A 22,785-nucleotide genomic window follows, 5' to 3' on the forward strand; every position below is an offset into this window, starting at 1 on the left:
CCCACAACATCAAAGTTCAAGGTCCTGTCATTAACCTGCACTTCTACCTTCTCCTTTAACTTTGATTTTCTAATTCTCCATACAACTGAACGCTCCCCCCCCCCCACCCCCACTATGATTCAGATGAAGACCGTCCCTTCAATAGTATCAATGCTCCTAACTATACTATCCCCAATTACGGCTACATTTCTTTCTTACCCCCGTTTGAACAGCTCCCTGTACCACGGTGCTGTGGTCAGTTTGGCCAACCTCCCTGCAATAGGGCAGCACGGTGGCGCAGTGAGTTAGCCCTGATGCCTCACGGCGCCGAGGTCCAAGGTTCGATCCCGGCTGTGGGTCACTGTCCGTGTGGAGTTTGCACATTCTCCCCGTGTTTGCGTGGGTTTCGCTCCCACAACCCAAAGATGGGCAGGGTAGGTGGATGGGCCATGCAAAATTGCCCCTTAATTAGAAAAAATTAATTTTTTTAAAAACTCCCTGAAATCCCGGTTCCCATCCACACAGGGAGCAAGAATCTTTCCAGATACCTCACCTCCTCCCTGATGTGTCGCAGCGTCCAAAGCTGGTGCAAAGTGCAGGAACACTGAGAGAAATTCTCCTCCGGTGGGGCCTGTTTATGGCTTTCCAAACGAGGAGCAGCGATCAAGAGGCAGCAGTCTGGCCGGGAGGGCTTTCAAAGTGCGACAGAGGGGAAGATGACAGAGAGCTCAGGGGCGTTGTTGCCTGCTCAGTGGTCTACTGAGCAATTGGTGGAGTTTCTTAATGGCAAGTTCCAACAGCAGAGGCAAGAGACCTAAGAGGACCTGTCTAAGGTGTTGGAGCTGATCAAGGCCGCTATTGAGAGAGTGGAGCAGAGACTGGAGCTGCAGAGATCAGTGCTCCAGAAGATGGAGGAGTCGGTGGTGGATCATGAGGACCGGTTGACCTCGTTGGAGGCAGAGACAGTGCTCGTGGCAGAGGGCCAGAAGGAGCTGAGGGAGAAGGTGGAGGGCCTGCAGAATCGCTTCAGGAGGTAGAATCTCTGAATTGTGGGGCTGCCTGAAGGGATTGAAGGAATGCAGGCCACAAAGTATGTGGCAAATATGTTCAAGAAGTTGGTGGGGGAAGTGGTCTTTGACTGAGATGGATGGAGCACACAGGGCACTGAGGAGGAGGCCAAAGGCAGGGGAGCAGCCGAGGGCAGTGGTGGTGCAGCTGCATTGTTTTAATAATAATAATTGCTTATTGTCACAAGTAAGCTTCAATGAAGTTACTGTGAAAAGCCCCAAGTCGCTACATTCCGGCGCCTGTTCGGGGAGGCCGGTAGGGGAATTGAACCCTCGCGACTAACCTTGTTCTGCATTACAAGCCAGCTGTTTAGCCCAATGTGCTAAACCAACCCCTATAATCACTTATTGTCACAAGTAGGCTTTAATGAAGTTACTGTGAACAGCCCCTAGTCGCCACATTCCGCTGCCTGTTCGGGGAGGCCGGAACGGGAATTGAACCCACGCTGCTGGCCTTGTTCTGCATTACAAGCTTGCTGTTTAGCCCACTGTGCTAAACCAGCCATTGGCTTTATGGATAAGGCGAAGATTCTGTGGTGGGTGAAGCAGACAAGTGAGTGTACCTGCGAAGGAAACGTGGTGCGTATCTAACAGGACGTGGGTGCAGATTTGGCCAAGCGGTGGGCTGGGTTTAATCGGGTCAAAGCCACCGTCTACAAGAGAGGAGTGATGCTCGGGGTGTTATATCCTGCTCGTCTGTGGGTCATGCACTATAAACAGGAATATTTGGGGGGTACTCCAGAGGGGGCAAATAAATCCATGAGAGACCATGGACTGGGGGACTTGTGAGGACATTGAACTTTGGAGATGCCAGTACAGGGAATGTGGGTGTATATGCTGGGCGGACTGTTGTATTTACTGTGTTTGGACGTGGACTGGGTAGGTGTGTTCAACCCTACGTGGGGAATTGCAGATGAGGGATGGTAGGGGGGAAGGGGGTACATGGTTGCCTCGAGTGGGGATACCATGCTAGCAGGTGGGCCAGTTAACGGGAGTGAATTGGAGGGTCGATCCATGGAGGGAGTGGGGAGGGGGTTGGGTGGGTTGGTATTCTGCTTCTTTTTTTGGTGGGGGGAGTGGGATGGGGGATACTGATGTGGGTGGAGTTGATCTGGAGCAGTTGGTTAAGGGGGGGAAAGCAGCAGGCATCTTGGGGATATCCCGAGGGTGGGCAAGGCATGGACCTGTGGGAGCTGGTTAAAGAGGGGCTTTGCCAGATCGGACAGGGTGTGGTCAATAGAGCAATACAACATTACAGCGCAGTACAGGCCCTTTGGCCCTCGATGTTGCGCCGACCTGTGAAACCACTCTGAAGCCCATCTACACTATTCCATTATCATCCATATGTTTATCCAATGGCCATTTAAATGCCCTTAATGTTGGCGAGTCCACTACTGTTGCAGGCAGGGCATTCCACACCCCTAATACTCTTTGAGTAAAGAACCTACCTCTGACATCTGTCCTATATCTATCTCCTCTCAATTTAAAGCTATGCCCCCTCGTGCTAGCCATCACCATCCGAGGAAAAAGGCTCTCAGTGTCCACCCTATCTAATCCTCTGATCATCTTGCATGCCTCTATTAAGTCACCTCTTAACCTTCTTCTCTCTAACAAAAACAGCCTCAAGTCCTGCAGCCTTTCCTTGTAAGATCTTCCCTCCATAACAGGCAACATCCTGGTAAATCTCCTCTGCACCCTTTCCAATGCTTCCACATCCTTCCTATAACGCGGCGACCAGAACTGCACGCAATACTCCAAATGCGGCCGCACCAGAGTTTTGAACAGCTGCAACATGACCTCATGGCTCCGAAACTCAATTCCTCTACCAATAAAAGCTAACACACCGTACGCCTTCATAACAACCCTATCAACCTGGGTGGCAACTTTCAGGGATCTATGTACATGGACACCGAGATCTTTCTGCTCATCCACACTACCAAGAATCTTACCATTAGCCCAGTACTCTGTATTCCTGTTACTCCTTCCAGAATGAATCACCTCACACTTTTCTGTATTAAACTCCATTTGCCACTTCTCAGCCCAGCTCTGCAGCTTACCTCTGTCCCTCTGTAACTTACCTATGTCCCTTTGTAACCTGCAACATCCTTCCGCACTGTCCACAACTCCACCAACTTTAGTGTCATCCGCAAATTTACTCACCCATCCTTCTGCGCCCTCCTCCAGGTCATTTATAAAAATGACAAACAGCAGTGGCCCCAAAACAGATCTTTGTGGTACACCACTAGTAACTGAACTCCAGGCTGAACATTTCCCATCAACCACCACCCTCTGTCTTCTTACAGCTAGCCAATTTCTGATCCAAACCGCTAAATCACCCTCAATCCCATGCCACTGTATTTTCTGCAATAGCCTACCGTGGGGAACCTTATCAAATGCTTTACTGAAATCCATATACACTACATCAACTGCTTTACCCTCGTCCACCTGTTTGATCACCTTGTCAAAGAACTTAATAAGGTTTGTGAGGCACGACCTACCCTTCACAAAACCGTGTTGACTATCCCTAATCAAATTATTCCTTTCCAGATGATTATAAATCCTATCTCTTATAATCCTTTCCAAGACTTTGCCCACAACAGAAGTAAGGCTCACTGGTCTATAGTTACCGGGGTTGTCTCTACTCCCCTTCTTGAACAAGGGGACAACATTTGCTATCCTCCAGTCTTCTGGCACTATTGCTGTAGACAATGACGACACAAAGATCAAAGCCAAAGGCTCTGCAATCTCCTCCCTAGCTTCCCAGGGAATCCTAGGATAAATCCCATCCAGCCCAGGGGACTTACCTATTTTCACACTTTACAGAATTGCTAACACCTCCTCCTTATAAACCTCAACCCCGTCTAGTCTAGTAGCCTGTATCTCAGTATTCTCCTCGACAACATTGTCTTTTTCCTGTGTGAATACTGACAAAAAATATTCATTTAGCGTCTCTCCTATCTCCTCGGACTCGACGTACAACTTCCTTCTACTGTCCTTGACTGGCCCTACTCTTACCCGAGTCATTCTTTTATTCATGACATACCTATAGAAAGCTTTAGGGTTTTCCTTGATCCTACCTGCCAAGGACTTCTCATGTCCCCTCCTGGCTCTTCTTAGCTCTCTCTTTAGGTCTTTCCTGGCTAACTTGTAACTCTCAAGCGCCCTAACTGAACCTTCACATCTCATCTTTACATAAGCGTCCTTCTTCCTCTTAACAAGTGATTCAACTACTTTAGTAAACCATGGTTCCCTCACTCGACCACTTCCTCCCTGCCTGACAGGTACATGCTTATCAAGGACACGCAGTTGCTGTTCCTTGAACAAGCTCCACATTTCAATTGTGCCCATCCCCTGCAGTTTCCTTCCCCATCCTATGCCCCCCGACCCGATTGATTACATTGAACGTTCGGGGATTAAATGGGCCAATTTAGAGGTCTTGCATTTTCGCTCATTTAAGGAGTTTGAAGGCGGACGTGGTGTTTATTCAGGAGAGGCATTTGAAAGTGGGGAATCCAGATGAGCTTGAGGAAAGGCTAGGTGGGGTGGATGTGTTGATCAATAAGAGCAAGGCTTTTGAGGTGGGGAGTAACAGACCCTGGGGGTAGATTTGTGATGGTAAATGGGAGGTTGGAGGGGGCGCCCATGCTGCTCATGAATGTGCATGCCCTTAATTGGGACAATGGAGAGTTTTTAATGCGGGTTTTGGCAAAGATCCCAGAGCTGGACCCGCACCGGCTGATTATGGGGGAAGCGGATTTTAATACGGTTCTGGACTCCAGGTTGGACTAGGCCTGTCCCAGGTCACTGAAGGTGTCGGCCTTGGCAAAGGAGCTGTTGTGGAACTCATGGGAGGGGCAAACCCGTGGCGGTTTACGAGGCCGAAGGCAAAGGAATTTTCATGCTTCTCGCGAGCACACCGGGAATACTCCCAGATTGATTTCTTTGTCCTGGGCAAGACGCTGTTGGCGGGAGTGGTTGGATTGGATTATTAGACGATCATGGTATCTGACTATGCGCTGCTTTGGGTGGAATTGTGGTTGGCAAAGGGGTGTCCCTAAGTTGGAAAAGAGGAACTACAGGCGAGCTTTGACTGACTATCTACCAGGAAGGCGGTACGCCAATTGAGGCGAGCAAGGAGTACAGTTTACGAGCGTGGAGAGAAGAATGTTGGCGGGTCAGCTCCGGAGGGAGGCCGGGGCAAGGGAAATTGTCCAGGTGTGGGATAGGGCAGGGAAGTTGGTGCGAGCTCCAGATCAGATTAACAAGGTCTTTAAGGAATTCTTTGAGAGGTTGTACAGGTCAGAGCCACCTTGGGGAGACCGGGAGGTGCAGGAATATCTAGATGGGCTGGAGTACCCGAGGTTAGGGGAGGGGGGCAGGGCTACATTAGAAGGACCGATAGTGGAGCAGCAGAAGAAAAAAGATGCGATTGTGAGGATGCAGTCGGGGAAGGTGGCAGGGCCGGATGGGTTTCCGGTGGAATATTATAAAAAATTCAAAGATAAGCTGGTACTGCTGATGGTGGGGATGTTTCAGGAGGCGATGGGGCAGAGGGTGTTACCACAAACTTTGGGGCAGGCATCGATTTCCCTGTTACTTAAAAGAGATAAGGATCCGACGGAGTGTGGCCCACATCACTTTTATTTTTTATTTTAAAAAATATATTTTTATTGAAGTAATTGCAAAATTTTTATAACAATAACAAACAAAATAATAATAACATAAACATCGACATGGTAAGCTAGACATTTCCCACCCAACCCCTTCTGTACATCCCTTAGCCATATTGCACTTGCCCGCTCACCCCCCCACCTTCAGAATGCTGCTTCCGCTGACATTTTAATTTTCCCCGAGTAAGTCGACGAACGGCTGCCACCTCCGAGAGACCCCAGCATTGACCCCCTCAAGGCAAACTTTATTTTCTCCAGCTTGAGAAACCCAGCCATGTCACTGACCCAAGTCTCCACACTCGGGGGCTTCGAGTTCCTCCACATTAAAAGGATCCGTCTCCGGGCTACCAGGGAGGCAAAGGCCAGAACGTCGGCCTCTTTCACTCCCTGAACTCCCGGGTCTTCTGACACCCCAAAGATCGCCATCTCTGGACCTGGCACCACCCGCGTACCTAGCATCTTGGACATTGCCTTGGCAAACCCCTGCCAGAATCCTCCAAGTTTCGGGCATGCCCAAAACATGTGGACATGGTTTGCTGGGCTTCCCGCACACCGAGCACATCTATCTTCTACCCCAAAAAACTTGCACATCCTCGCCGCCATCATGTGTGCCCGGTGTACCACTTTAAACTGTATTAGACTGAGCCTGGCACATGATGAGGAGGAATTAACCCTGCTTAGGGCATCCGCCCACAGACCCGCCTCTAACTCCCAACCTAGCTCCTCCTCCCACTTGCCCTTCAGTTCCTCCACCTCCAACAACTCCTGATAGATATCCGACACTTTCCCCTCCCCCACCCAGGTACTGGACACTACTCTGTCCTGTATCCCCTGTGGCGGCATCAGCGGGAAAGCAAACACATGTTTCCTCAGAAAGTCCCACACTTGCAGATATCGTAAACCATTCCCCGGCGGCAGCTTGAACTTGTCCTCCAGCGCCTTCAGACTGGGAAAATTCCCGTCTATGAATAGATCTCCCATCTGTCTAATTCCTGCTCTCTGCCAGCTCCGGAACCCTCCATCTATCCTGCCCGGAGCAAACCTGTGGTTATTGCAAATCTGGGTCCAGACCGACGCACCCTCCACCCTCTTGTACCTCCTCCATTGCCCCCAGATCCTCAATGCCGCCACCACCACCGGGCTAGTGGAGTAACGGGCCGGCGAGAACGGCAGAGGTGCCGTTACCCGTGCTCCCAAACTGGTGCCTTTGCATGACGCTGCCTCCATCCGCTCCCATGTCGACCCCTCCCCCACCACCCACTTCCTAATCATCGCTATATTCGCCGCCCAGTAGTAGTTGCAGAAGTTTGGCAGCTCCAACCCACCCTTCCCCCGACTGCGCTCCAACAACATTTTCTTCACCCTTGGGGTTTTATTCACCCATACAAAGCCCAAAATAATCTTGTTTACCTGCTTGAAAAAGGCCTTAGGGATGAAGATGGGGAGGCACTGGAAGAAAACAATAATCTGGCGAGGACCGTCATTTTCACGGTCTGTACCCTCCCCGCCAGCGATAGTGGGAGCATATTGCATCTTTTAAAGTCCCCCTCCCTTTGCTCCACCAGCCGGGTTAGATTGAGCCTGTGTAATGCCTCCCATTTCCAAGCCACCTGTATTCCTAGGTAGCGAAAGTTCCTCTCTACCATCCTGAGCGGCAGCTCCTTCAGTCTCCTCTCCTGCCTGGATCACGATCAATTCACTTTTTCTCATGTTCAATTTGTACCCCGAAACCTGCCAAATTCCCCCAAGATCTGCATAACCTCCCCCATCCCCTCCACCTGGTCCGAGATGTACAAGAGCAGATCGTCCGCATACAGCGAAACCCGATGCTTCCTTGATGCTCTCAGCGCCATGGCCAATGGCTCTATAGCCAGAGCGAACAGCAACGGGGAGAGGGGGCACCCCTGCCTCGCCCCTCGGTGTAGCTTAAAGTACCCCGACCTCAGCCGGTTCGTGCACACGCTCTCTACCGGCGCCTGGTAGAGAAACCGCACCCAGTCAATAAAGCCCTCACCAAACCCAAACCATCCCAGCATCTCCCATAAATACTCCCACTCCACCCGATCAAAAGCCTTCTCCGCGTCCATCGCAACAACCACCTCCGCCTCCTCTCCTTCTGAGGGCATCATAATTACGTTCAAAAGCCTCCGAACGTTAGCATTGAGCTGTCTGCCCTTAACAAATCCGATTTGGTCCTCCCCTATCACCCCCGGGACACAGTCTTCTACCCTAGTGGCCAAAATCTTAGCCAGCAGCTTGGCATCTACGTTCAAAAGCGAGATCGGCCTATATGACCCACATTGCTCCGGGTCCTTTTCTCATTTAAGAATGAGTGAAATCGAGGCCTGCGACATCGTTCAGGGGAGGATCCCCCTCTCTTTAGCCTCGTTAAAGGTCCTCATCAGCAGTGGGCACAACACCTCTGAGAAATTCTACCGGGTAACCGTCCGTCCTCAGAGCCTTGCCCGGCTGCATGCCCTCCAGTCCTTTAACAATTTCCTCTACCTCAATCGGGGCCCCCAGCCCCTCAACCAGGTCCTCCTCCACCCTCGGAAACCTCGACCAGGTCCTCCTCCACCCTCGGGAACCTCAACTGATCAAGGAACTGCCTCATCCCTTCTACACCAGACGGGGGTTCCGACTCATATAATTTGCTGTAAAATTCTTTAAAAACGCCATTCACCCCCCCCCCCCCCCCCCCCCCCCCCCAGGTCCAAGACCATGTTACCCTCCCTATTCCTTACTGTCCCAATCTCCCTGACCGCTTCTCTCTTCCTAAGCTGGTGTGCCAGCATCCTGCTCTCCTTTTCCCAATATTTGTAGACTGCCCCGCTTGCCCTCCTCAACTGCTCCACCTCCCACCCCATGGTCAACAACTCAAACCCTGCGTGTAGTTTCCGACGCTTCGTCAGGAGCCTTGCGTCCGGGGCCTCTGCATATCTCCTATCCACTCGAAGTATCTCCTCCACTAATCTCTCCCTCTCTGCTCGTTCCACATTTTCTCTATGGGACCGAATCAAAATTAGTTCCCCTCTTACAACTGCCTTCAGAGCCTACCAAACTGTCGCTATACGTCACTCGTATCATTTGTATCCAGGTAATTCTGGATGGACTTATTCGCCCGCCCGCAGACCGCTTCGTCCGCTAACAACCCCACATCCAGTTTCCACAGTGGGCCCTGCCCTCTCTCCTCACTCAACCGCAAATCCACCCAATGGGGGGCATGATCAGAGACTGCAATTGCCGAATATTCGGAATTAACCCCCCCCCCCCATCAGCTCCATGAAACCCCTCAACTCCTTCGCCGCGGCAGGCCACCTCCCAGTCCTGGATTTTGACCGGTCCAGATCGGGATCAATGACCATGATCAGGCCATGAGACTCCAGGTCCGGGATCTTGCCTAACACCCGCCTCATAAATCTCACATCATTCCACTTCGGCGCATATACGTTCACGAGCACCAAACATACACCCTCCAACTTCCCACTCACCATTATATATCTACCCCCCCTTATCTGCCACAATTCTTCTAGCCTCAAACGCCACCCACTTGCTGATCAATATTGCTACCCCCCCTGGTCTTTGAGTCCAGTCCAGAATTGACCAACCCACCCCTTTCCACATCACCTTTAAACATGGACGCAAAGGTATTGGCGAAGATACTGGCAGGTAGGCTAGAGGAGTGCCTCCCAAAGGTGATAGGCGAAGATCAGACGGGGTTTGTGAGAGGGAGGCAGCACTTTTCGAACATTAGGAGGGTATTGAATGTGGTTATGGCACCGGCGGAGGGGAAGGAAACAGAGGTAGTTGTGGCATTGGGCGCCGAGAAAGCGTTTGAACGGGTAGAAGGGGGGTACTTGATGTCAGTTCTGGAGCAGTTTGGGATTGGACCTAGGTTTATGGACTGGGTAAAGCTACTGTATAAGGAGCCAAAGGCGAGTGTCCGCACAAATAACATCAGCTTGCGATACTTTTCACTCCACCGTGGGACTAGGCAGGAATGTCCTATGTCCCCCCTGCTGTTTGCACTTGCGAGTGAGCCATTGGACATCGTGTTAAGGAGTTCGGGGATATGGAAAGGGATAGTGCGGGGGGGGGGGGGATTGAGCATAGGGTATCCTTATATGCCGATGACTTGTTATTAAACGTGTCAGAACCGAGTGTGTCAATAGGGGGAATACTGGAGCTGCTTCGGGTGTTTGGGTCTTTCTCGGGGTACAAATTAAATCTAGACAAGAGTGAATATTTTGTAGTGTCTCGGCTGGAGGTGGGGACAGGGGTGGGGGGGGCGCTGCCATTCTGTAAGACAGGGACTCACTTTAGATACCTGGGAGTGCAGGTTGCCCGGGTGTGGGAGGGGCTCCGCAGGTACAACATTTCTAGTTTGGTGGGGAGAGTGAAAGCTGATCTGGCAAGGTGGGATGGTCTCCCTCTGTCACTGGCGGGTCGGGTACAGGCAGTTAAAATGAATGTGCTGCCGCGATTCCTGTTTATTTTTCAATGCCTGCCGATTTTCCTGCCAAAGGCATTTTTTAGAGAGATTGAAGGGATGATTAGCTCGTTCATATGGCGAGGGAAGGTGGCCAGAATTAGAAAGGTGCTACTACAGAGAGGAAGGCAGGCAGGGGGTTTGGGTCTTCCGAACCTGATGTATTATTACTGGGCGGCGAATGTGGAGAAGGTACGGAGCTGGGTCAGAGGGAGGAGAGTTTGTGCAGGGGGTCCGGATTGAAGGCCCTAGCAACAGCGCTGCTCGCGACGGCCCCGGCGAAATACTCAGAGAGTCCGGCAGTAATAGCTTAGTTGAGAATTTGGAGGCAGTTTCGCCAACACTTCGGGTTGGGGGCAGAGTCAAGGGAAATGCCGATTTGGGGGAACCATAGATTTGAGCCAGGGAAGTGGGATGGAAATTTTCGGAGATGGGAGGAGAAAGGAATTAGGACACTAAAAGATTTGTTTCTTGGGGGTTGGTTTGCAGGATTGAAGGAGCTGGCAGCGAGGTATGGGCTGGAGCAAGGGGAAATATTTAGATACATGCAGGTTCGAGACTTTGCCAGAAAGGAGACACAGGTTCCAAGTAGAGCTGGCTTCCACATTGCTGGAGGAGGGGCTGACAACAGGGGGACTGGAGAAGTGGGTTGAGTCGGAGGTTTACGGGGCGATTTTGTAAGAGGAGAAGGCGCCGCTAGAAGGGATCAAGGCAAAATGGGAGGAAGAGTTGGGAGAGAGTATGGAGGAGTGGTTCTGGTGTGAGGTGCTCCGGAGGGTGAACGCCTCCACCTCGTGTGCGAGGTTGGGATTGATGCAGCTGAAGGTGGTGAATTGAGCGCACCTTACAAGAGCAAGGATGAGCCGGCTCTTTGAGGGGGGAGAAGATGTGTGCGAACGTTGCGGGGGGGGGGGGTGGGGGCAGCAAACCACGTTCATATGTTTTCGTCCTGTCCAAAGCTGGAGGATTACTGGAAGGAGGTTTTTAATCTCTAAAGTGGTGCACGTGGAACTGGACCCGGGCCCTCGGGAGGTCATATTCGGGGTGTCGGACCAGCCGGGGTTGGAAACGGGTGCAGAGGCAGATGTTGTAGCCTTCGCCTCGTTTATTGCCCGAAGGAAAATCCTGTTAGGGTGGAGATCAACCTCTCCACCCTGTGCCCTGGCGTGGCAGGGGGACCTGCTGGAATTCCTGACGCTTGAGAAGGTCAAATTCGAACTGAGGGGAAGGATGGAGGGGTGCTACAATTCATTGGCGTTATTCATTATCTAATTTTGAGAATTGGATTACATCGAACATTAGTATCCCTCCAGAACCACCACCAACTCCCCCGTCCTGTCCCAAACCCGAACTATCTCCCTCGCCGCGGCCTGCCTTGAAGCTGACCTGCCAACGTATGACACGCCTTCTCCCACCGTACTCACAGACAGTCCCCCTTGTCTTTCTCAGTTAATGCATCACTTTCCCCGTGGACAGCAGTTCGAACCTCTATGCAGTTCCTTACTCTTTACTCCTTACTCCCCACATTCCTCTCATCCACCTCCAAAATCTCTTCTATCAACCATTGCCGTTCCTTCCTCTCCTCCCAATCCACCTTAGCCTTAAACAAGATCACTTCCCCTCTCATAACTGCCTTGAGGGCCTCCCAAACCACCGACGGTGAGACCTCCCCTGTGCAATTGAACCCCACATACTCCTCAATCACCTTCCCCATCTTATCACAGAAACTCTGGTCTGCCAACAGCCCCACTTCCATCCTCCACCCCGAATTCTGCGCCACCCCCATCTCCAGTCCACGTCCATCCAGTGTGGGGCGTGTTCCGAGATCACAATTGTCGAATACTCTGCCCTCTTAACTCCAGACAATAGCGCCTTCCCCACCACAATAAGGTCAATCCTTCAGAACACCTTGTGCACCAAGGAAAAAACGAATACTCCCGATCCCTCTGGTGTAAAAATCTCCACGGGTCAAATTCCCCCAACTCCCTCATATGCCCGGCCAATGCCTTTGCCTCCCAACCTCCCCCTCCACCCGACGGGGTCAGCGAGCGAGGCTGGGATCTGCCCACCCTCGGTTCGAGCACTGTGTTCCAATCCCCACCCAAAATCAACTCATGGGTATCCAAATCCAGGATTACAGCCAGAGTTTTCTTCACAAACCGTGCGTCATCCCAAATGAGGGAACATGCGGTTACAATCAAAAACAAACTCCCCTCCGGCACATCTGTTACGACCATGTACCTGCCCCCCTGAACCGCCACCACCTTCTCCATCTGAAACCTCACCCACTTGCCCACCAAGGTCGCCAATGTGCAAACTCCACACAGACAGTGACCCAGAGCCGGGATCGAACCTGGGACCTCAGCGCTGTGAGACCGCAGCGCTAACCCACTGCGCCACCGTGTTGACCTCGTCTCCCATCAACTTGCCGAACAAGTTTGTAAAATACTCGGTCGGCCTCGGGTCAATCACCCACTCGAGCAGAACTATTATCCTAAATTTTTGTCTCGTCGATCTGTTCTCCAGGTCCTCCACTTTGGCTTTTAGCCCTTCATTTACCTCCGCCACCCTCTGAAGCTCCTCACCCATCGAGATGAACTGGTCGCTGTGTTGTGACAATGCCTCCTTCATCTTTCCCCCTTGCTCCTGCACCTCAACCTCGATCACGGCAAGCGCCTCCTCCACCCACTCTTTAAGCGAAGCCCTCATCTCCCCTCGACGCACCTCTAAACATTGGGCGAACATCCTTTCAAACTCCCCCGACACCACCTCGGTGGTCTCAACCGTGATGGGTGCAGCCCCACCCGACAAACCAGCCCCCGCCATCTTTCCTCCTGTTGGATTCACAGCAACACTCGCCGGCAGACTTTCGCTTGCCACCTTCCTTCCCTGACCTTCCTGGGACTTCAACCTTCCACCAACTCCTTATGACTTCCCACACCAGCTCATCCAAAAAGTAACCCTGTGTCTGGGCTTAAAGACCCCCAAAAAACAAAGACTCTGGCAGGAGCCACCTAACCGGCGACCTCCACCTACATGGTGCTACCGGAAGCCCCAGTCCTTCCAGTTTCTAACACATGCCCTGGTCCCTCTGACTCATATCCTCATCACCTTAAAAGTGAGGGCAGAGGGCAGCACGGTGGCGCAGTGGGTTAGCCCTGCAGCCTCACGGCGCCGAGGTCCCAGGTTCGATCCCGGCTCTGGGTCACTGTCTGTGTGGAGTTTGCACATTCTCCCCCTGTTTGCGTGGGTTTCGCACCCACAACCCAAAGATGTGCAGGCTAGGTGGATTGGCCAAGCTAAATTGCCCCTTAATTGGAAACATTGAATTGGGTATTCTAAATTTATATTTTTTTAAAAGTGAGAGTGGCATGGTGGCGCAGTGGTTAGCACTGCTGCCTCGCGGCACTAAGGACCCGGGTTAGATCCTGGCATGTTAGGTGGATTGGTCATGCCAAATTGCCCCTTTGTGTCCAGGGATGGGCAGGTTAGGTTATGGGATTATGGGGATAGGTAGGGGTGGACACTTGGGGATGGGCAGAGTGCTTATTCGAGGGGTCGGTGGTGATCTTATGGGCCGAATGGCCTCCTTCTGCACTGTGGGGATTCTATGGAATACAAGGGCCAAGACTACGTGCTGAGGGATGCACATGGGGCAGCTGCTGCAGAGGCACAATGGGAGAAGATCGTTGTCTAAGGTCTTTCAACCATAGTTAACTGAAGGGAGGGGAATTGCACAGAAACCGCTCAGGCTGTCTGACTCACATTGAATATATACAGTGAATATTACCATTATATAGAAGCACCTCAAGAATGCAACTTAATCGAGGTAGAAACTTTTTAAAGCTAAATTTAGAGTACCCAATTCATTTTTTCCAATTAAGAGGTGTGGCCAATTGACCTACCCCGCACATCTTTGGGTTGTGGGGGTGAGACCCACGCAGACATAGGGAGAATGTGCAAACTCCACCAGGATAGTGACCCGGAGCCGGAATCGAACCTGGGTCCTCGGCGCCGTGAGCCAGCAGTGCTAACCACTACGCCACTGTGCTGCCCCTGTAATGTTTCTTTGATTGTATTGAAACACCTCAAGACTGCAACATGATGTATGTAGAGAACCTGAATATTATTACACCATGTATGATAGCCATTTTGAAATGTTTGCAATGTTTTTTCAGATATTTTATGAATAAAGTATACTTTTGCAAAAAAAAAAGAGGTGGAGACAGGAGCCCAGAACTGTGAGATCTGTGAGATTTGTGGCATGAATGAATGACCAGCCCCAATAATGTAAAATTAAATAAATTAACAAGGAAACTGAGACACATCCCACTTCGATAAACTTTATTTAATATCTTGTCAAGCATTTTTATATTGACTCCTTCGGAAATTCTGAGACTAAATTGCACTATTAACAAAATTTTGCAGAATTCATTACTTTCATTGAAGTTAACAAAATTTTAAATTAAGAGACATATAACGAGCAGCTGAATCAATGGTACGTGTTTTATACTATCTCACAAAGGTAAAATTAAACTTGATGTGTTCAAATATTTAATGAAAGTGACAAAGTTGCATTTAACACAAACCAGTTGCACTCAAATTTGTGACATGCTAAAACACATACAAAACATCCTGGTAAGAATCTGCAATATAAAATATCATTCAACATCTTTACAATGTGTATTGATTGTGAACAGGCTGTATCATTCCAACACTATTGGTGCAGCGGATCCTGCATTATTGGAGTTCTATTTTTAAAATAAATTTAGGCTACCCAATTTTTTTTCCAATTAAGGGGCAATTTAGCGTGGCCAATCCACCTAACCTGCACATCTTTTGGGTTGCAGGGTTGAGACCCATGCAGACATGGGGAGAATGTGCAAACTTCACACAGGCAGATTATTGGAGTTCTTAACCTCCCATTTTCCGATTTCAGGATTTTACAGCAATTTTCTGAAGAAATCAAGCACTCCCACATTCTAAGGACAATCCATATCCAATGGGAAACAAATTATCCATTTATAACACGGTCAGTTATTTATATAAAGCTATGTGATAGAGGTAGATACTGGAAGCATTTGCTTTTTTAAATGATCCTCTTCAGGAGTTAAGTGTCAGGTCGAGAGTGTATTCGTGGAGGCCAAGAAAACACATTTAGAGGCTGATATGACTTAGCCCTCCCAGTGAACCTGTTGCCACTGGAAAGCTGGATCCTGACACACTCAATGGCAGAAGCAAACAGCTCAGGAAGTCCAAAACTTTTACTCAGTTTTGATTTTTAATGGAGGAGTGGAACTTTCACCATGAGGAAAATGCCAGAAAGAGGGGAGACTTGACATGAACAAGTCTTCCCTCTTCCCTTGGCGGTTCCATCAGTTTAAGTTAAGGCAGGAGAAACCCTTTGTGCCTTTGCATCAAAGGACATTTTCTTTTTCCTCTGCTTCTCTCTAATTTTCTGCCCTTTCTTTGCCCTCTCTGAGAATGTTTGATCTGTGTGATGGTTCCACAAGGGGTTGATTAGTAAACAGAATATGCAGCCAAATCATCATAGAAAATCTTAATAAATTAACATGATCAGTATTATGTGACACTTATTTTGCACACAATACAACTCAACTGGGTTGACTGCTGAGGTGCACAATTTTTGCCACATTTATTATAGGCAGGGAATTGTTATTCAAGGTGTGGAAAACAAAAGGATAGTATTGGCCGAGAAATTTGCCAGGCTAATGTATAAACAAGAGATTCTGAAGTACAAAAAATTAACATATTTATCCCAAATCTTCCTCTCCACAAAGTTACCCTTACTTTAAATAATTCAATGCCTCCACTAATACAGCAGAGAAAGGAAGTTCTGATAAACATGTTAAGTGTTCACCTACTAATGTCTCACTACATAATTTTAAACCCTTTACAGAGAATAAAATAAATGAGTCCATCCACTACATCATTTCTGCTCATTACTTCCCTTCACCATTAGTGCCAAACCCAAGTATAATTATATAAATAAAAAACAATAATGCTGGACATATTTGGGAATCTTGTCAGCAATCAGTAAAAAAAGGAATGAGATTATAACATTTTTCTTGTCTCAAAATTTCATCTTCCAGACTACTGTAAATCCACTGTTTAACTCCAGTTTTTATTACAGATTTTCAACAATCTTACTTCCCAACATTTAAATACATTGCAAGCATGTTGGCACATATATAATGCAGCATGAGATTGTGCATTCCTTAAAGCTGTTTCAAAATACTTAGATGTTGGATGCAGATTTCTTATGCCCAATAACAGAGAATCTTGCAAATAGACTTGTCATATCGGCACTGTAGATTTTACTGAATATCTGTTCTTGTTGGCTTCATTTTAATCATATAATGAAAGTGATCTGAGTGATAGCCAATTGGACTCAGACCTCCACTGCGTAACTAGCCTCAATGTAACATACACAAACATCCTGCTGCACAAGAACTCAAATCTTCTTAATGTATCAAATATACTTAATATATCTGACCTTAAATATACCGAACCTCCGTGTACTAAATTACCTTTGCATAAGTACCAAAATATACACAAGTATTTTATTGCTACAATGTACCATCTGTGCCACTGGCAGGGCATTACATGTACTGTGTGTCTTTATCAGAAAGTATCACCTGGACAGTGATCCACAAAGTTGCTGGGTTGCATAACGATTAGACTATCCTGTCTATCTGCCTTTACATCTCCATCATTGAGTGTTGAAAGCATTTCTGAGAAGCAAATATATTAATCTTATTTTCCACAATGGTGGGGACGGGGCGGATTCTATTTAGCCTGCATCAGGGAACACAACAATTCAGGATTTTCCAGTCCCGCCGCAGGGGGAATCGTCATAGATGGGACGGAAAATTTGGCGGACCAGCATTGGGACCAGAAAATCCTGCCTGCCTACATAAATCTATCAAAATATCAGCAATACAATATACTTCAGATTATGACACATTTAGAAAATAATTGGAAATCTCTAACATGTTTCAATTTTGATATCAGTACAGAAATTATATTTTCACAGTGTACAAATAGAAAACAAAACACAGGTCACATAAGCATTTTGATGCTCTTGACAACACGTGTCTTTCCTTTGTTTTAATATTTAAAATTCAATTGTAAAAATACTTACATATTATTAATCAATTGTCCATGATACACTCATCAACAAGTTTCTTTTCTTGACAAGTCAGGGATTGATTCAGGAAAGAAATGTCAGAAACTTACTCCACGGTGCCACCTACTGGCCAGAACTGTCAACTACACTCTTACAGTTGACATAGTAAAATTGATTAAGAAATGTTGGCGTGACAATTTGTAATTGTAAATGTTGAAACAAAAGTATGACCAAAGTTGTAATAAAAGCATGTAAGGGATGTGGATTGGAAGTGTGCGCCTCATACAAGATATTTAGCAACAGACTTGTAAATTGCGATGGCATGATCAGTTCATGAATATAGGGCTTTTTTAGTACTTGGCAAATCTATTTTGGAGACAAGCTTCAGAAACATGCTCCACCATCACTATCAGAGTCTGAAAATGCAGCATAACAATTAATATGGCAAAATTGAGGGGGAAATGTTGACATAGCAATTAGCTATGGTAAGCATTGACAGTAAAACATGGCTAATATGACACCATTGCAGTTTATGATCAAGAAGTGTAAGCCCATTACAGGGTCTTTAGTCATGACCAGGATTTTTTGGACAGTGAAAAGGGACTGTTTATTACACTGATAGCTGTCCATAGTGACTTCACGGGTTCTTGAGCAGCCGCTTACTGTGATCGGGCATCTGATTTATTGCAGCACCTTTCATGAGAATCTCTGGCGTATAGGGGAAACAATAGAACGAGTCCTCAACCAATAAGATTGAAGAATCCTCAATCAGACATGCAGGGCTCGATTTAGCAGCCTCGTCCCGGCTGACTTGTTGTCGGGTCTAGGTCGTTGAATCTCACGAGAGGCACCTCGCGAGATTCGTGACGCTCAGAATGTTTTGTGAGATTCACGGAATCTTGTGAGTCGTCATGATCTGGATGTCCCCCTCATTGCGCGTGATCCAGATGAGCATATTTAAATGAATCATTAGGCTCATTTAAATATGTCTGCGCCGGATTCTTCTGGCGCTCGGACCCAACGGTCACGCCTGAGAGATCTTGTCAGGGCACCATTTATTACTGGTCCACACAAACATGGACCAGGCGTAATGGCACCTGGGGGCGTCTCCCAGGCCACTAGAGACCCCAGGGTAGTCAGACTCTGGGCAGGGTGGTACACTGGCATTCCCACTGGCACCCAAGCATCATCAGCCTGGTACATTGACTGTGTCACCTGGGCAACCTGGCTCTGCCACCCTGCCACTGCCAGGGTGCCCAGGCTGGCAGAGGCACTGTTAGTGTGTCAGTCTGGTAGTGCCATTGTACCCAGGTTATCTGTGCCAGGGGTCATGCCCGGGGTACCTTGCCCATTAAAGATGGTGTGGGGGGGGGGTTTGCAGACCCTGAAAGAGGTAGGTTGGGTGCAGTGGTGGTGGTGGGGTGCGGGTCCAGAGGCCACGATGGGATCCCTGAGGGGATCAAAAGATAGGGGTGGCCATCTAAAATGGTGACCGATCCACGATTGCAGGAAATTATGTTAGCGCGTCCTCAATAGGGCATTCCCCGCCTTAACCCAAAAAAAACAGCAAAGTACGTTTGAACAGCAGGTTCTTTCTCGGTGCTGCAGTCACTGGGAAACACTGAGCTAAACTTGCTCCAAACTGAAATTAGAAATAAATTATGTACAAGAAGTGAAATAAAGATTGGGAAAGATGGGATTGTGAGAGATTAAAAAAATGTAAAAACAAATTGTAAATCTCCAATACTAATTAAATTCTGAAGGAACACGAGAGGTTATTTGGCAGTAAGTATCTAATTATCATGTTGTTTAAAAATGCACTCGTGGGTGGGTGGGGGTGTGGGTGGGGGGGCGCGGGGAGAGGGGGGGGGGGGTGAAAGCATACCCTGATTTTGAACGGTTATGTTCTGACTAAGCATTTTCCAAACTGTGTCATTTACAGTCCTCAGGTTTTCGAATGCTCATCACTGTGCACTCCTAATTTTCCAAACTCACCAGTTGTCAACTACAAATTGGTCCAAGGATCCAGTGAATAGAAAATATTTAATCGGCCTTCTCCATGTCGGTGGATTAGTGCTTTCTTTTCTTCATCCAGTGATTTATCATTGTTGAACATGAGTCAAAATTCTACCCAATGATGAGAACGTTTTCTGTGTCAGTTTACATAGATATCCAGCAGCATTCAGAAACAAGACTAAAATGAAGGCATGATGGTTAAGTTGCCACTGTTGTTTGCAGGAATCCTGTTTCTTTCTGGAGCTTGTCTAACTCCAGGATGTCAGCACAGGCACAGTTTGACATACTGCAACACATTAGGAAACTGGATGGAAGACAGTGATGATGGATTTAAGATTGACCTGGGTTTAGCATTATTGGATCCATCCTGTTGAAGATTTTGAAAAGAAGTTCCTACAAATTGACTCATTTGCTCAACTTGAAAACAAAACAGACATTTCCTATCTAGTGAAAGGTATTTTTCATTTCTGTTGGTGTGTTCCATAGCGAATTAGAAATCTTTCAGTTTATAATTATGTAGTCACATAAATACTATAATTACAGAGTGTACCACCCATAAGACATTTACACATCAACTGTTATTGCTTAGCCTGACTTCACCACAGCGAGCAATCACAATACTGGAACAATTTTATCCTCACTTCTTCATGTGATTTAGCTATGGTTGTACGGAAATACATACAGATAGCATTTCTGATGCTTTACACTGGGTGACTTCTCCTGATCGGGCTTCAATGCAATCAGATAGCTTTACTTTCACTTTTTGTTTGTCATCTTCCTTCTTGCTTTTCTCGCAATCTTCTCCTTTAGTTTCTTCATCTTCTAAAGAAAGAAATATGGGAAATTTCAATCAGGTTCTTTACTGCAGCCCTATTAAACATACACATACCTGGCAGGTTTAGTGGGCAGCACAGTGGTGCAGTGGTTAGCACTGGTGTCTATCGACACCAAGGTCCAGGTTCGATCCCGGCTCTGGGTCACTGTCCGTGTGGAGTTTGCACATTCTCCCCGTGTTTGCGTGGGTTTCACCCCCAGAATCCAAAAATGTGCAGGATAGGCCACACTAAATTACCCCTTAATTGGAAAAAATGAATTGGGTACTCTAAATTTTTTTTTTTAAATACCTGGTGGGTTTCAAAACCCAGTTTCTGAAATGTTGCTGCTCCCCCTAAAATCATATGCAAAATTCTAACCAGTAGATATCTTTCCTATTACAATTGGCCTGTGTGAGGATAGACCTTTTAAAAAAATTGGTGTGCTTTCTGTTCTTTCAAAAGCTGATTGGATTTATGGTAATTCAGAATGGCTTTGAGATAGTGCCATGTAGGTGAGTGGTTCGCAACATAGAGCATAGAATAGCTGGACAATTATTAAAGTAGATTTGCAAACGGCTGCATCAAAGGAAACAGAGGCTGGTCATGCTTTGGAGTGGCAGGAAGCATTGTTTATTGTCCCATGGAACAATTGTGCGATTACTGCTACTTAGGTTCCACAATAATAATTTTTAATTGGGTTTAGAACCAGAACTGTAAAAAAATTGCTGATAATATCAAAATTAAGCTGCAAAACAACCTGGTGCAGGGTGATTGGGTGAAGCTGGAGCGAGGTGGACTCGGAATGTTCAATTGGGAAACGGCAAATTAAAATTAATATAATTAAGTGCAAAGTGGTAAGACCAGTGAAAGAGAACAAACATTGGATTATAAATTTAGTGGTTAAGACAGGATACAGTTCAGGAAAATAATTTAGAGATCATTGGAACTGCCCATGTAATGGTAATCAATATAAATAGAAACTTGGGTTGAGAACACAAATCCCAGGTTGTGATGCTGAGTTTATATAGGGCATTAATTGGTTTGTCCCGATTTGGAATATTATGTGTATTCTGGTTGCTACGTTACAGGAAGGTTACAATGATAGTGGAAATGGTACAGCACTGGGCTGGCTTTCTGTCATTAGACATCAGGGGCGAGATTCTCCGACCCCCCGCCGGGTCGGAGAATCGCCGGGGGCTGATGTGAATCCCGCCCCCGCCAGTTGCCGAATTCTCCGGCACCGGATATTCGGCGGGGGCGGGAATCGCGCCGCGCCAGTTGGTGGGCCCCCCCCCCGGCGATTCTCCGGCCCGAATGGGCCGAAGTCCCGCTGCTGGAATGCCTGTCGCGCCAGCGTGGATTAAACCACCTTTCTTACCGGCGGGACAAGGCAGCGCAGGCGGGGTCCTGGGAGGGGCGCGGGGCGACCTGGCCCCGGGGGTGCCCCCACGGTGGCCTGGCCCGCGATCGGGGCCCACCGATCCACGGGCGGGCCTGTGCCGTGGGGGCACTCTTTTCTTCCGCCTTCGCCACGGTCTCCACCGTGACGGAGGCGGAAGAGACCCCCTCCACTGCGCATGCGCGGGGATGCCGTCAGCGGCAGCTAACGCTCCCGCGCATGTGCCGCCCGGAGATGTCATTTCCGCGCCAGCTGGCGGGGCACCAAAGGCCTTTCCCACCAGCTGGCGGGGCGGAAATCAGTCCGGCGCGGGCCTAGCCCCTCAAGGTTAGGGCTCGGCCCCTCAAGATGCGGAGGATTCGCGCCGTTTTTGGCGCCGGTCGGCGGACATCACGCCGATTGCGGCGAATTCTGCCCCAGGTATCAAAGCTACAGAGAAAGACTACAAAAGTTAAGTTTATTTACACTAGAGAAGACAGACAGGGGATGTTATTGATGCTTTCAGCGTTCTTAAGGTTAGGGACAAGTTGAAACTTGAGAAACTATTCACCATGACAATGGCAAGAAAGCAATATTGGATAGAGTTCAAAAGGGAGAACGTAAATCGGCAGACCAGATATACGTTTTTAATAATAAATTTAGAATACCCAATTCTTTTTTTCCCAATTAAGGGGCAATTTAGCGTGGCCAATCCACCTAAACTGCACATCTTTGAGTTGTGGGGTTGAGACCCAGGAAGACATGGGGAAAATGAGCAAACTCCACACGGACAGTGAGCCGAGGCCGGGATCGGACCCGGGACCTCGGCGCCATAAGGCAGCGGTGCTAACCACTGCACCACCTTGCTGCCCTTGCTCCAGTGTTTTAAACTTCAGTGCCTGGCTCTCTGAGTTCTAACAGAGGAGGTGTTTTCACTTGTGAAGAGTTAAAAGCTGGGAGCCAGTCATCAACAAATCCAATAAGAATTCAGGAGAAACTGCTTTACCGACGGGCTTAAAGAGCACGGAACTCGCTACCAGAGTAGTTGAGGCAAATAACATTGATCCATTTAAAGGGGAAGCTAGGATAAGTAAATAAGGGGGAAGGGAGTAAAAGGATATGTTAATGGGGTTAGATAAAAAACGAGTAGGAGGAGGTTCCCGTGGAGCGTAAACACCAGCATGGAGCAGTTGGGTGAGGTGACCAGTTTCTATGTCATAC

The sequence above is a fragment of the Scyliorhinus torazame genome, chromosome 3, assembly GCF_047496885.1.
Source record: "Scyliorhinus torazame isolate Kashiwa2021f chromosome 3, sScyTor2.1, whole genome shotgun sequence".
In the NCBI taxonomy this organism is placed as follows: domain Eukaryota; kingdom Metazoa; phylum Chordata; class Chondrichthyes; order Carcharhiniformes; family Scyliorhinidae; genus Scyliorhinus; species Scyliorhinus torazame.